The sequence below is a fragment of the Puma concolor genome, chromosome A1 (genome assembly GCF_028749965.1).
Source record: "Puma concolor isolate L17-30 chromosome A1, mPumCon1.1.hap2, whole genome shotgun sequence".
In the NCBI taxonomy this organism is placed as follows: domain Eukaryota; kingdom Metazoa; phylum Chordata; class Mammalia; order Carnivora; family Felidae; genus Puma; species Puma concolor.
In genome coordinates this window covers 87,738,284-87,751,312 of record NC_141667.1, presented here as the reverse complement: position 1 = coordinate 87,751,312, position 13,029 = coordinate 87,738,284, and the positions used below count along the sequence as shown (strand labels likewise).

General features: G+C 36.4%; 1 protein-coding gene across 1 annotated transcript in view; it reads left to right on the top strand.

The window, feature by feature from the left end:
- Positions 1-13,029, top strand: part of POLR3G (RNA polymerase III subunit G) — a 106,506-nt gene that overhangs the window by 675 nt on the left and 92,802 nt on the right. The window lies entirely within an intron of this gene.

Below are 13,029 nucleotides of genomic sequence, written 5' to 3'. Positions count from 1 at the left end.
GGGTTGGATTATTAGGCTACTTACGGTGAAGCTGTACTTCACCTTCTCTTAGCTCTCTTTCTCCTTGATTTTTCGATAATGTCCTTTATTTTCCAGGGTTGTAAGCTGCTTATACACATTATCATATATCTTCACTTCAAAACTAACTTCTTGAAGCTCATTTGGGTAATTAATTTGTTTACTTGTTCGACACTCCTCCTAAGGAAGGCTGACTTCCTTAAAGTGCAGGATTTCATCTTTCATTTGACCCTATTCCTAGTGCCTAATACAATGCCTGATGCATAGGTGCTCAATAAATATTTGTTGCCTTCAATGGAATCTTGCTGTGAAAACCCACAAAGCACTGAACTAAACTGTAAACTTCATAAAGAAGTAAAATAGCTTGAATGTGGGGGTCGAGCAGGGGAAGGGGGAAGATATGTAAACACCATGGCGTATGTATGAAAGATATATATGTGTTTAAAGGAGGATAGGGCAGAAGAAAGTCTTCTTGAAGGATTTGACATATATGTTAGGCCTAGAAGGATAAGCTAAATTTGAACAAGTAAAACTAGTATGATAGTATAACTCTAAAAATTAAAGGTTAGGTGCCCCTCGGTAGCTCAGCGGGTTAAGTGTGGGACTCTTGATTTGGACTGGGATCATGATCTAAAGGTTTGTGGGAGGGAGCCTTGAGTTGGGCTCTGAGCTTACAGCATAGAGCCTGCTTGGGATTCTCTCTCTCTTCCTCTCTCAAATAATACAATAAACTTTTTAAAAAATAATAAAAATTAAAATTAAAAGTTAAAGGATAGCTGCCCAAAAAACAAAAGTAGAAAACTTAGCCTTTTAAAGTACTTTCATAAATCACCTTTGAGTCTAAATGGAAAGGGAATATTGCCACTAAAAAGGTTTTTGGTACTTTGAAAGGGAGTTTTGGGGCGCCTGATTGGCTCAGTCTGTAGAGCATATGACTCTTGATCTTGGGTTGGTGAGTTCGAGCCCCACATTGGGCATGGAGCTTTAAGAAAATTAAAAATAAAAGAGAGGTTTACAAATTATTAAAATACTTGATACATCTTCATGCTGCCAGTAAATATCAAAATGAAATGGTCACTTTTCAAGGAAAACATAACTTTAAAAAGGTAGAAAACTGAATTAGGTCAGTAAGTATAGATAGGACTGAATGATAGGATGCCACCAAAGATTTATGCCACAAAATAAAAAGGTATCCAGCCCACTCAGTTATGAGTGAGTTAAAAATTCATGAGGAGCTAATTATTGTGCTTTAAACTCAAAACACGATGAAAAGTTTGAGTGTTGAAGCTAGCACAACCGATAGCATCCTCAAAAGCATTTAAAATCACTGTATGCCCCCCAGTGAGAGTGTATGTGGTGCTCACCATTGTGTGTGCCTAGCTCATATTTGATGTTCATTGATGAACATATGTGCAAAAATTTTAGATGTTGGCAAAATCAATTTGGTATTGTCTTAAAGGAACATTTCACTATAACCAAATAGTTTATTCTTAAAATGCAAAGATAGGGGCGCCTGGGTGTCTCAGTCGGTTGAGCGTCCGACTTCAGCTCAGGTCATGATCTCCCGGTGTGTGAGTTCGAGCCCCGCGTCGGGCTCTGTGCTGACAGCTCAGAGCCCGGAGCCTGCTTCAGATTCTGTGTCTCCCTCTCTCTCTGCCCCTCCCCTGCTCATGCTCTGTCTCTCTCTGTCTCAAAAATAAATAAAAACATTAAAAAAATTTTTTTTAATTAAAAAAAATGCAAAGATAGTTCAAAATATAAATCTGTATTCATCATAATGCTACATTAAGGAGATTGCCTCCAAAAAGCACGGGAAACTATTCAGAATCCATTTCTAATAAAATACATATTAATCAGCTCTAGAAGGTACATTTTTAACCTGAGCAACATACTTGACAAAGGCTATTGTTTCTTAAACATGGTACCTGAAACACTAGAATTTTTGTGGGATGTTTATGGTCATTTCATGAAGAATGAGTTTTGTGGGCAAATAATTTGGGAAAGTAGATTTTTAAATGTTAAATGTTTGCTACAGGATATCCTACTAACAGAATGACAGGAAAGTTAATCATCACTTCTGCCTAGTAGTGAGAATTAGTGACAATTCCATTCCTTGCTATAAGAGAAAAAAAACCTCTAGGTGAAAAACCATGCACCCTGATAAAACTAGGGGTCAGATCATCTATTACTAAACTAAGCTAGGGGATTAGCAACTCTGCCACAGACACCATTAAAATAGTTAGCAACACTGTCTTTGAAATTCTAATCGATATAATAAACAAGAAAAAGAAGTGATATATAAAATTAACATTAAGTGTGGATAATATGTTTACCTGGAAAAATCCAAGAGTATCAAACTTAGAATTGAAAAAAGAATTCAATAAAGTAGATGATTTTCAGAAAAACTTACAAAATCAACAAACAATTGCAAGTTAATAATAGCCTTATGAAATTCCTACCAATAAACTTGAAATCTGTAGGATCAGAAGGAAGAAAATCACAAAATTTTACTAAAAAATATGAGATTTGAATAAATTGATACAGAAGCTTTTCTCCTGGATGGGATGAGTCATTATTGTAAAAGTGTTGATTATACTCTAGATTTATCTGTAAATTTAATATAATCAAAATGAAAATTCTCAATTTTTTTCTTAAATGTAATAAAAGTTCTTGTAAGGATCATCTCAAAAATTGCATAAAAATGTTACAAAATGGTGAAAAAGAATAGTAATAGAAAAATCACTCTACAGGATATTAAAATGTATTTGCTGCTATGGTAATCAAAATAATAAATCCAGAGCCAGAACCAAAAGTAGATAGAACTTGTGGTTTAAGAAGATAGAAGCCTTAGTATTTGTTTAGTCTTCCTCCTGAAACTTTAATAAAACAATAGCTGAGAAATAATTTTTTTTAAGTTTTATTTTATTTGTTTGAGGCAGGCAGAGTTAGCAAGAGCGGGAAGGGCAGTGGGTGAGTGAGAGAATCCCAAGCAAGCTCTGTGCTGTGAGCACAGAGCCTGATGTATGGCTTGAACTCATGAACTGGGAGATCATGACCTGAGCCAAAACCAAGAGTCAGACATGAACCTACTAAGCCACACAGGCACCCTGAGAAATAATTTCTAATACTGAAGTGATCCGGAGAGCTACCATTAGCATAATAGGTATTTCAAAAAATATCTGAAAGATCAAGCAATATGGAAGCCTGTTGACAAATGAGGTAGTTCATCAAAGTGGCAACTCCTCAGAATTTGCAGTGACTAAAGCTTCACAGAGAGTTGATCTGCCTGACAGTCCAGAAAAGACGCTAGGCTTAGAGTTGTCTGGCACAGTAGAGGGTGGAAATGAGAAGAGGGCTGAATACAGAATTTAAAAGCTCTTTAGGAAAAGTACTGCACTTGAATTCTTCCAGATTCCCCTCCCCAGTATTTTCTTCATGTCTACCTCGAACCCCAATCTTAAGAATGAATGAAGAATCAAAAACCGTCAGAAATAAGAAGAAAATCAGCAGCATGAATGATAAAACTAAGGAAAACAACTAGGAAGACTCAGAGTCAGCTTAGGAATCAAAATTCATAATATTAAGCTTCCTAAGAGGTAGTCAAGAAAAAAACTGTTTTAGAGAACAGCATACTCTGAAAGAGTAACATTCTGATAATAATAAAAGCCTGTTAAACGTATGATCGATGAAGTCAAAAATGTAATAGAATGATGAGATGATTTCACTGAGGAAATATTCCAGAACTTAAAGCTTTTAGACAAAAACATGGAAAAATTGGAAAAACATGAAGAATTAACCCAATAGATCCATCATATGACTAATAAGAATTCCAGAAACAGCAACAAGTGGAGAAGAGGCAGAAAAATATCAAAAACGTAACTGAAGAAATGTTCTAAGAACCTAAAAATTAGTACAAGTTTTCAGATTGGCAGGACATGCCTCACACTGAACAAACTAAAATGGTAAAAGAATCAACTTATCAGTAAGACACTTCATTTTTTAAAAATATTTTTAACCTTATTTTGAGAGAGACAGAGCGAGCAGTGGAGGGGCAGAGAGAGAAGGGAAAGAAAATCCCAAGCAGGCTCCAATACTGTCAGTGCAGAGCCCAGCATGGGGCGTGAACTCACAAACTGGGAGATCATGACCTGAGCAGAAACCCAAGAGTCAGATGGTTAACTGACTGAGCCTCAAACATAAAAACATCAGAACATCAAAAATAAAAAGGTTAACTTCCAGGGGCACATGGGTGGCTCAGCTCGTTAAGAGTCCAACTCGATTTGGAGTATACCAGATTTTATATGTCTGCTTATGTAATTCAATCTGAAGTACTCCACCTAACCTCTTAAATCTTTTAGCCAAGAATGTTTAACTTGAATTTAAGTAAATCTTAATGCATAATTTCTCATGTATAGGAAATTAGGAGATGGAGAAACCACTTAAAAAAAAAAAAAGTACCATGGCATCAGACAAATCCGGAGAGTAACACATTCTGTAGGACAAATGGCCACTCTCTTCAACAAGTCAGTGCATGAAAAAAGGGATTGACCTAGATTAAAAGAGACTTAAAGGACATTACCTCCAAATAGAATGCCTTGTCCTGGATTAAGACATTGGACAAAGCAGCTGTAAAAGGCATTATGGAGACAATTGTGGAAATTTGAATATGGACAGGAGATTACATGTTCTAAAGAAATTACTAGTAATTTCATCAGGCATTTTAATAACATCTTGTCCATTTATGAAAATGTTCTCCTTTTTAGAGAACAAAGTAAAGTGTTTGAGGTAAAATGTTCAAAATGTCGGTAATTTACTTTAGCATATAAAAATCAGTTTAAAAACTTCAAAGGTACTGGGGCACCTGGGTGGCTCAGTCCATTAAGCGTCCAACTTTGGCTCAGGTCATGATCTCCCAGTCCATAGGTTCGAGCCCCGCTTCGGGCTCTGTGCTGACAACTCAGAGCCTGGAGCCTGCTTCAGATTCTGTGTCTCCCTCTCTGCCCCTCTCCTGCTCTCTCTGTGCCTCTCAACAATAAACATTAAATTTAAAAAAAAAAAGGTACAATGTTAAATTCTATGAAGAAAATAAGACAGGGCAATGAGGAGCTAACCACAAGTTGAGTACTACAGAACTGAGAAGGTCCATGATAAAGTGACTTTTGAACTGTGATATTAAATGACTGACAGCTGTGTCAGTTTAGGTTCTTTGAATTCCAGATGACAACATAGGATCAGTCATGAAAGAGACTAGGAAACATCAGTGAAGGATAAATGTGTGGTAAGCAGAAGGCAGGAGAGTCTTCAAACTACAGTACTGTCCTCACACCTGGGAACGGAAAGGGGAAGGAAGGAGAACTGGGTAGGAAGAGCTTCACAGTACAATGCAGTTGTGAGATAATTTCAGGCCACTGAGGAGCCCCAAAGCAAAAATGGCCCTATAGAGGAGTCTTGGGTTAGGCAGGAATAGTGGAGCTCTAGTATCCATTCTGTACTCAGTCACCAGCTAGACACAGGCTAGGGGAAATGTGGCCTCAGTATGAGTGGTCTGAAAACATGGCAGCTGAAAGGTTGTAAAAAGCTGTCATGATGGCAATTTTAAGGAGTGGTCAACATGCAGGTGCAACTGAGGGAACAACAGGATAAGAACTGAAAAGAAGCAATTGAACTTAGCAATTAAGAAGTCTTTGGTGACCTAGTAAAGAAGTGACCTGGTAAGGAAGACCTTTGATGACCTACTCACACAGAGGGAGATCTGACCAATATACCTTCAATACTGTTGTATAAGCCTGGCAAAGCTCTGAAGGGAGAATATACCAAAAAGAGGAAATGACAAAGGTGCAAAGGCCACAGGTTAGGAACAAGGTTGGCATAATCAAGGACAGGAAAGATTTCAATAAGTTTGATGTATAATGAGAATAGCAGAATGGTATAAGAAGTCAGATTGATAAACAGAGTCCTAATTATGTAGAGTCTAGTAGTTCGTGTTGAAGGATAAATTTTATTTCAAGTGTAATGGAAATCCATCAGCAGGTTTTAAGCAGTGAATTATTATGATCTGATTTAGGTTTTGGAGCCAAACTTCCTGAAACAATCTATATTCACAGCATCCATTTCCTCATATCTCATTTTCTCTCAACCCACAGCAAATCTGACTTACATTCACCTCTCTACTGGAAGTGCTTTTACTAGGTCACCAAAGACTTCTTAATTGCTAGTTCAATTGCTTCTTTTCAGTTCTCATCCTGTTGTCCCGTGGGTTGCATCTGCATGTTGACCACTCCTTAAAATTGCCATCATGACCGCTTTTTACTACTCCTTCCTAGTTTTCTTTGATGGCTTTTTTTTTTTATTCATTCCCTGTTTGTTTGTTTGTTTGTTTGTTTGTTTTCAAAATGATGTTCTTAATACTTTCATGCTATTCTTAAGCACTCTCACCTACTAAATTTCAACAATCACATACTGATGACTCCAAAATTTCTCACATTTTTTCTGATAACCCTCTACTCGCAGTATGAACATAGACTTCCATTTATGTCATGCATTTCCATTATATGGAAAAGAATATACCAAAACAAAAATAATTATCTTCTTCTAAAGATAAATACTTCTATATACTTCTTATAATGTTCTGCATCCTGGATAATGCCATTACCAGTCACCCGGTTTATATAACTCCTTGGAATAATATTTAACTCCTCACTCTTATCGAAGTATAATTTTCAAAATTTAAACACAGGACTATTATAAAAATATAGAATGAATATGTTTCTAAGATCTATTTAACTTTTTTAATGAGGAACCCAGCCAGATGATAAAGCTAGTTCACAGAAAATAGTAGAAAAACTGAGTATATCTAGGTAGTTCCTGAAGGCATGCTGAGATAGGGTAGCTAAATTACAATGTCATACAAGTCAAAATAAACTGTAGCCTTTGGAATTGCACTCTCTACCAAACAAACATGATATGCATCTCTCTAAGGCAAAAATCTACAAGTTAATGTTTTACACAGTCTAAGCCCTAATCAGTAGCAACTAACAAAGGTAAACAAACCTCCAAGAGAAATTCTCATTGAGTATAACTTAAATTAAATTAAACAATATTCCAGAATGACATACAGCCATCCTTTGGCATCATGTCCGAGTTTTGGACGGTTTTTCTTCTATACGATCCCACATCACCATCATGTGGTGATGGATCTATTTAAAGACAAATCTGCCTGACTCCAATGCCTCTATTGTTCCCTGTGAAAAATGTGAATGGTAGGCAAATTTAAGTAGTGCACAGAAAATGAGCAGAATTAAGATTTGAGAAAGGCTTCTGGTTTTCATACTTAGTAAAACATAATAATTAAGAGAGTATGACATTGGAGAAAAGATAGAAAACTGTATCAATAGAGTAGACCTATTCATACAAACAGTCATTTGATTAATTATAAAGACACCAAGTCCATGGGGAAAAGACCTTGCAATAAATAGATATCACATAAAAATAATGAACATTATTCTTTTCTCTCACCAACACAAAAATTAACTTGAGATGGATCATAGAATTATATGTGAAAGAAAATCTTTTAAGATTTCTAAAAGCAAACATAGGATAATATCTCCATGACTTTGAGACAGATAAGATTTCTTAAACAGGACTTAAAAAGCATTAATCATAAAAATAAAAACTGATAAATTGACATCCTCAAGATTAAAAACTTCTGCTCATCAAAGACACCACTAGAAAAGTAAAAAGACGGAGTGTCTGGATGGCTCATTCAGTTAAGTATCCAATGTCAGGTCAGGTCATGATATCACAGTCCATAGGTTCGAGCACCATGTTGGGCTCTGTGCTGACAGCTCAGAGCCTGGAGCCTGCTTCAGATTCTGTGTCTCCCTCTCTCTCAGCCCTTCCCCGCTTGCACTTTGTCTCTTTCTCTTTCTATTTCAAAAATAAACATTAAAAAAAATATAATGAAAAGAAGTGGAAGTGTGTAAGAAAACATTTATAACACATGTATCTGATAAAACGTTACAAATCAATTATAAAAAGTCTTAAAGCCCAATAAGAACATTGTATAAAAGATTTGAATTATCAGTTAAAACCACAATGAATGTTATTGCAAACACACCAAAATGGCTAATATTAAAATAAATAAAAAATTTTTAGAAGATTAACAATATCATATAGTGGCAAAAGATGTGGACCAACTCTTAAAAGATTGCTGATAGGAATGTAAAATGATACATCAGTTTGTAAGTGTCTATCTCTACAAATGTTAAAAATTCACTTACCTTATGACACAGCAATTTCATTTGTAGGTATGAATCCAAAAGTAGTGGTATATTCCCCCAGAAAAACTTACACGAGAATGTTCACTGCAGGTTTATTCATAATGACTCCATACTGAAAGCATCCCAAATTTTCATTAACATGTAAAAGGAGAAACAAATTGAGGTATACTCATATAAAGGAATACTACCAGTGATAAAGAAAAAAAAAAACACAAAATTAACGGTAACATCAACAATAAGATTGATACTCGTGGATATTGTTTTTAGTGAAGTGAGTTAGATACAAAAGAATACATGCAAATGAGTATGCTGCACATGATTCCATTTATATAAAGTTCAACAACTGGCAGAACTAATCAATATTTATATAATTCAAAACAGTGGGTACCTCTGGGCAGGCAGAAATGGGGTAATAATGGTGATATTTGTTGAAAAAGAACAAAATGGAACTTTAGAGTGTGTTGGAAATGTTCCAAATCTTGATCTGCATGGTGGTTTGAAGGGTGTATGCACATGTAAAAATCATCTAATTGCATACTTAAAATTAATGCACTTTATGCATTTTACTAGGTAACTTATCCATCAAAAATATTAGGTTCTCACAAGGCATTTGGTTGCAATTTTTGTAGAGTTAAGGATAATCGTCAAGATTGTAAAAGGTTAAGGAATGATGAAGCAGTAAGAATTCACTTTGAAGAAATTTGTGAAGAGAAGCAGAAAATTAAGGAATTAATAAAGATATTCACAAGTGAAAGAAGGTTGTTTTTAAAATTCTTTTAGAATAGGAAATGCTTTATTAGAGGAGAAGCCAGTGGAAAGGTACAGGTTGAAGATGGGACTGAGGGAAGAGAAGAGAAAGTTGATAAGACTTGATATCTTGGTGTCAAAGGTGGAGAATTATTTAAAGAGAAGAAAGATAAAGAAAAGTAGGGTGAAGGAACTAAATGTGAAATAGAAGATAATTTAGTCTTTCACAGACTTTCTCTCCACCTCCTTAGGAAAATACGAAGTAAGGACATCCAATAAAAGTCAAGAGCTGGGAGGAAAGGATGACTGGAGGTAAAGTAGAGGGCTTGATGAAGCCAGTCAGCTGTTTCATTAGATTTGAAATCTCGGCAACATTACCTTTTGAGTTTCCTCATCCCTATGATAGGGATTCCACTCACAGAGTTGTTATGAAGATTAAATTAGCTGATGTATATAAAGTATTCACATATGACAATCAATAAATGTTAGTTCCCCTTTAAAAAGGAGTAGAGGGGTGCCTGAGTGCCTCAGTCCGTTCAGCATCAGACTTAGGCTCAGGTCATGATGTCACGGTTTGTGGTTTCGAGCCCCGTATCAAACTCTGTGGTGACAGCTTGGAGCCAGGAGCCTGCTTCATATTCTGTGTCTTCCTCTCTCTTTGCCCCTCCCCCACTCACGTTGTGTGTGTGTGTGTGTGTGTGTGTGTGTGTGTGTGTGTGTGTGTGTGTCTGTCTGTCTGTCTGTCTGTCTCAAAAATAAATAAACATTAAAAAAAAATTAAGGGGTTCCTGGGTGGCTCAGTTGGTTAAGTGTCCGACTTTGGCTCAGGTCATGATCTCTCAGTTTGTGAGTTCGAACCCCGCATTGGGCTCTGTGCTGACAGCTCAGAGCCTGGAGCCTGCTTCGGATTCTGTCTCCTTCTCTCTCTGCACTCCCCACCCCCGCTCATGCTCTGTCTCTCTCTGTCTCTCTGTCTCAAAAATAAATGAATGTTAAAAAAAAAAAAAAAAAAACAGTTGCTGGAAATTACCCTCCACAAAGAGCTTGAAAAATAGAATCATCTGGAGTCAGAATAAAAAACCCAGTGAAGGATAAGGAACCTAGGCACTTCCTTAACATCTGTAGGGGCTAGTGCAAATGAGGTGTCATATACCTTATGTATAAATATTTTAAAGTTATAAATCAAGCTAATAAGCTGTTAAATAAAATATGTTCTGTCCTCCTACTTTGACAAATATAGCTTCATAATGACTGAAGTTTAGGTTTGAAATTAGAATTCTGAATTCTTGGTGTTCCACATTGAATCCTGGGAATGTTGGAAGAGCCAGACCAAGTCAAACTTTTCTTTCTTCCTGCAGCTCTGTCCCATACCAGGAGGGGCCTCCAGTGTATATGGATGGATACGCCAGCTTGAAAATCCAAGCTCCACTCCTATTTTTGGCAAATAGCAGCCATCTGGCCACTTTTAGGCTTGGGCTGTGTACTCCAATGGCATTGTCCTTGCTATGCAAAAGCCCTAAAGGGAGGCTTAGAGACATTTAGGTGGGGAATTCTGAGGTCCCAAGTATCTGGAGCTTGGTCTAGAAGGAGTATATGAGCTTTGGGTCTATAAGGGAAGAAAAATAATTTTCCTCTACCTTTCTGAGTTCTTGTCTGAGATCACTGTAATAAAAGACAGATTAACAAGAGAAAATCAAACAGAACTTTATTAACACGTTTACCTCTTCTATATGTGGATGATACCCAGGGAAAAACGAGTAACTCAGAGAGGTGACTTAGAATTCCAGCTTATTATGGAACGGGTGAAAGACTTGGTAGGGGGAGAAAGTGGGTATGACTAAATGGATCTTTATAGCCCTATGATCTATCCTTTCCTCGAAAGTTTCTGCAGAAAAAAGTGGAAGGATCATTTTGTTGCATTCCTCCATTCTTGTTTTTAAAAGAACAAGTCCCAAGCCCTACAAATGGCTTGTATTGAACTTTCATATTTGAATTAAAGATTGTTAAACATGAAAAAAAAATTCCAGCTTATATGGCATCTTCAACAAAGAACAGTAAATTTGTGACAGGAGAGTGGAAAGCAAATTTAGGCTTCCAATGGCAGCAAACTGCGGGCAGGTGAATATATGGAAGGAAACTAATGGAATAAGGTTTGTTTGCAGATTCCTTTAATGCCATCTCTGAGCTAATAAGAGTCTTTTTCTGGTAAAAGGAGAATTTGTATCCTGCCTTTAGGCAGAAAAGGGGTAGGGTAGAGAGAACCCTTAGTTCTTCTTAGTTTCTTCTTAGTTGCGTTCACTTCAAAATACTTTTTATGTCAAAAAGGCATATTTTGGGGGCGCCTGGGTGGCTCAGTTGGTTGAGCGTCCGAGTTCGGCTCAGGTCATGATCTCGCGGTCCGTGAGTTCGAGCCCCGTGTCGGGCTCTGGGCTGATGGCTCAGAGCCTGGAGCCTGCTTCCGATTCTGTGTCTCCCTCTCTCTGACCCTCCCCCGTTCATGCTCTGTCTCTCTCTGTCTCAAAAATAAATAAATGTTAAAAAAAAAATTTAAAAAAAAAAAGGCATATTTTGTGGTAGCGTATTTTGCTATCCTTCAGGTGGATATATTTCCTAAGGTGCCTGGAACTCTTCACCTCATGTGGAATGCAGTGTAGAAGGGCCAGAGTGGGTTCCAAAGCATTGGCCTCTGAGCAATACCTCCTGTGCTCAGAGCTAAGGACCTTACACTCCTTTTATTCTTTATAGTGCTTATAGTCGCATTTAGGGCTAGGATTATCCACACTTCCTGCTTCCAGAAGTGAACACAGGTAGACTGCAATACTGCTAACAGGAAAGAGCAAAATATTCAAAACAAAAATATGCTAGAAATATAATGAAAATGAAGTAGAGTCTATAAGTCCTTATTAAGAGGCTGCTTTCCACCTAAAAAGTAAGCTCTCTAGCCTTTTGAGTTCCTTTTATGGATTGATAGCTTTCCTATGAAGCACTGCATAAAACTGAAGATGCTTTATTAATCTCAGGTCTATTCTTCAAATCAAAATATTTAGTAGGTGGCCATGGTCTGGTAACCAGCTTTTGCAAGCTTTGGTTAAAGATGAATTTTCATAACCTCTTTGTCTGGCCTTATATTTTTTAAAATCAAACATGTTGTATTTAGATATTCATGTTTATAGATTCATAGGATGCCTTTGAATACAAATAGTGTCCTTATCACAACAGTCAAAAACAAAGGATTTGGGTTTGTTTTTTTTTTTTTTGATGAATTCTCATTAGTAATGAGGCACTAAACATGCTCCTGAATACAATGTAGAGGTGAAAATTAATAGGTTTATTTTTAGCTACCACCTACATACTATAAGCAGACAACATCAAGAGCAAGAAGGAAATAATGGTTCCTTTAATAAATCATAATGTTCCTGAAAAATTCTTCTTCCTCCCAGAATCGGGGCATCTAATTATATAAGTGATTACTGTGGCAACAGCTTAGATATGAAGAGAAAGAGAGGAGGGGGAGAAGGAAAACAGAGAGGGAGGGAGAATGAATTAGGCTATTAAACAAAAAGGAAAAAGTATTTTGACTGAAGAACAAAATGTGGGAACTGCTAACTAGAAGAGAAAGGAAACACTGAAAAAGTTATCTTTAAAGCTTAAACCAGTCAATATCTGAATATTAAAGGTAAATTTGTGAATGTAGATAAAAGAAGCTAAAAATCACAATAATAGTTTTCATAAAATAGGCTAAGGAAATACATAAACTCTGCAGGTGGAAATTCCACAGACTATAAAATACTATGTACAATAAGAAAATCAAAGATTTCATGTTGTATAACATGTTATATGTTTTAATGTTAATGTACTATATGTTATGAATTATGTAATATATACTATGTTTCTATATTATAACAGAATCTAGAATACTATTGACCCTTGAATAACACAGGTTTGAACTCTGGGGTCCACTTTTGTGTGGATTTTTTAAAAATAA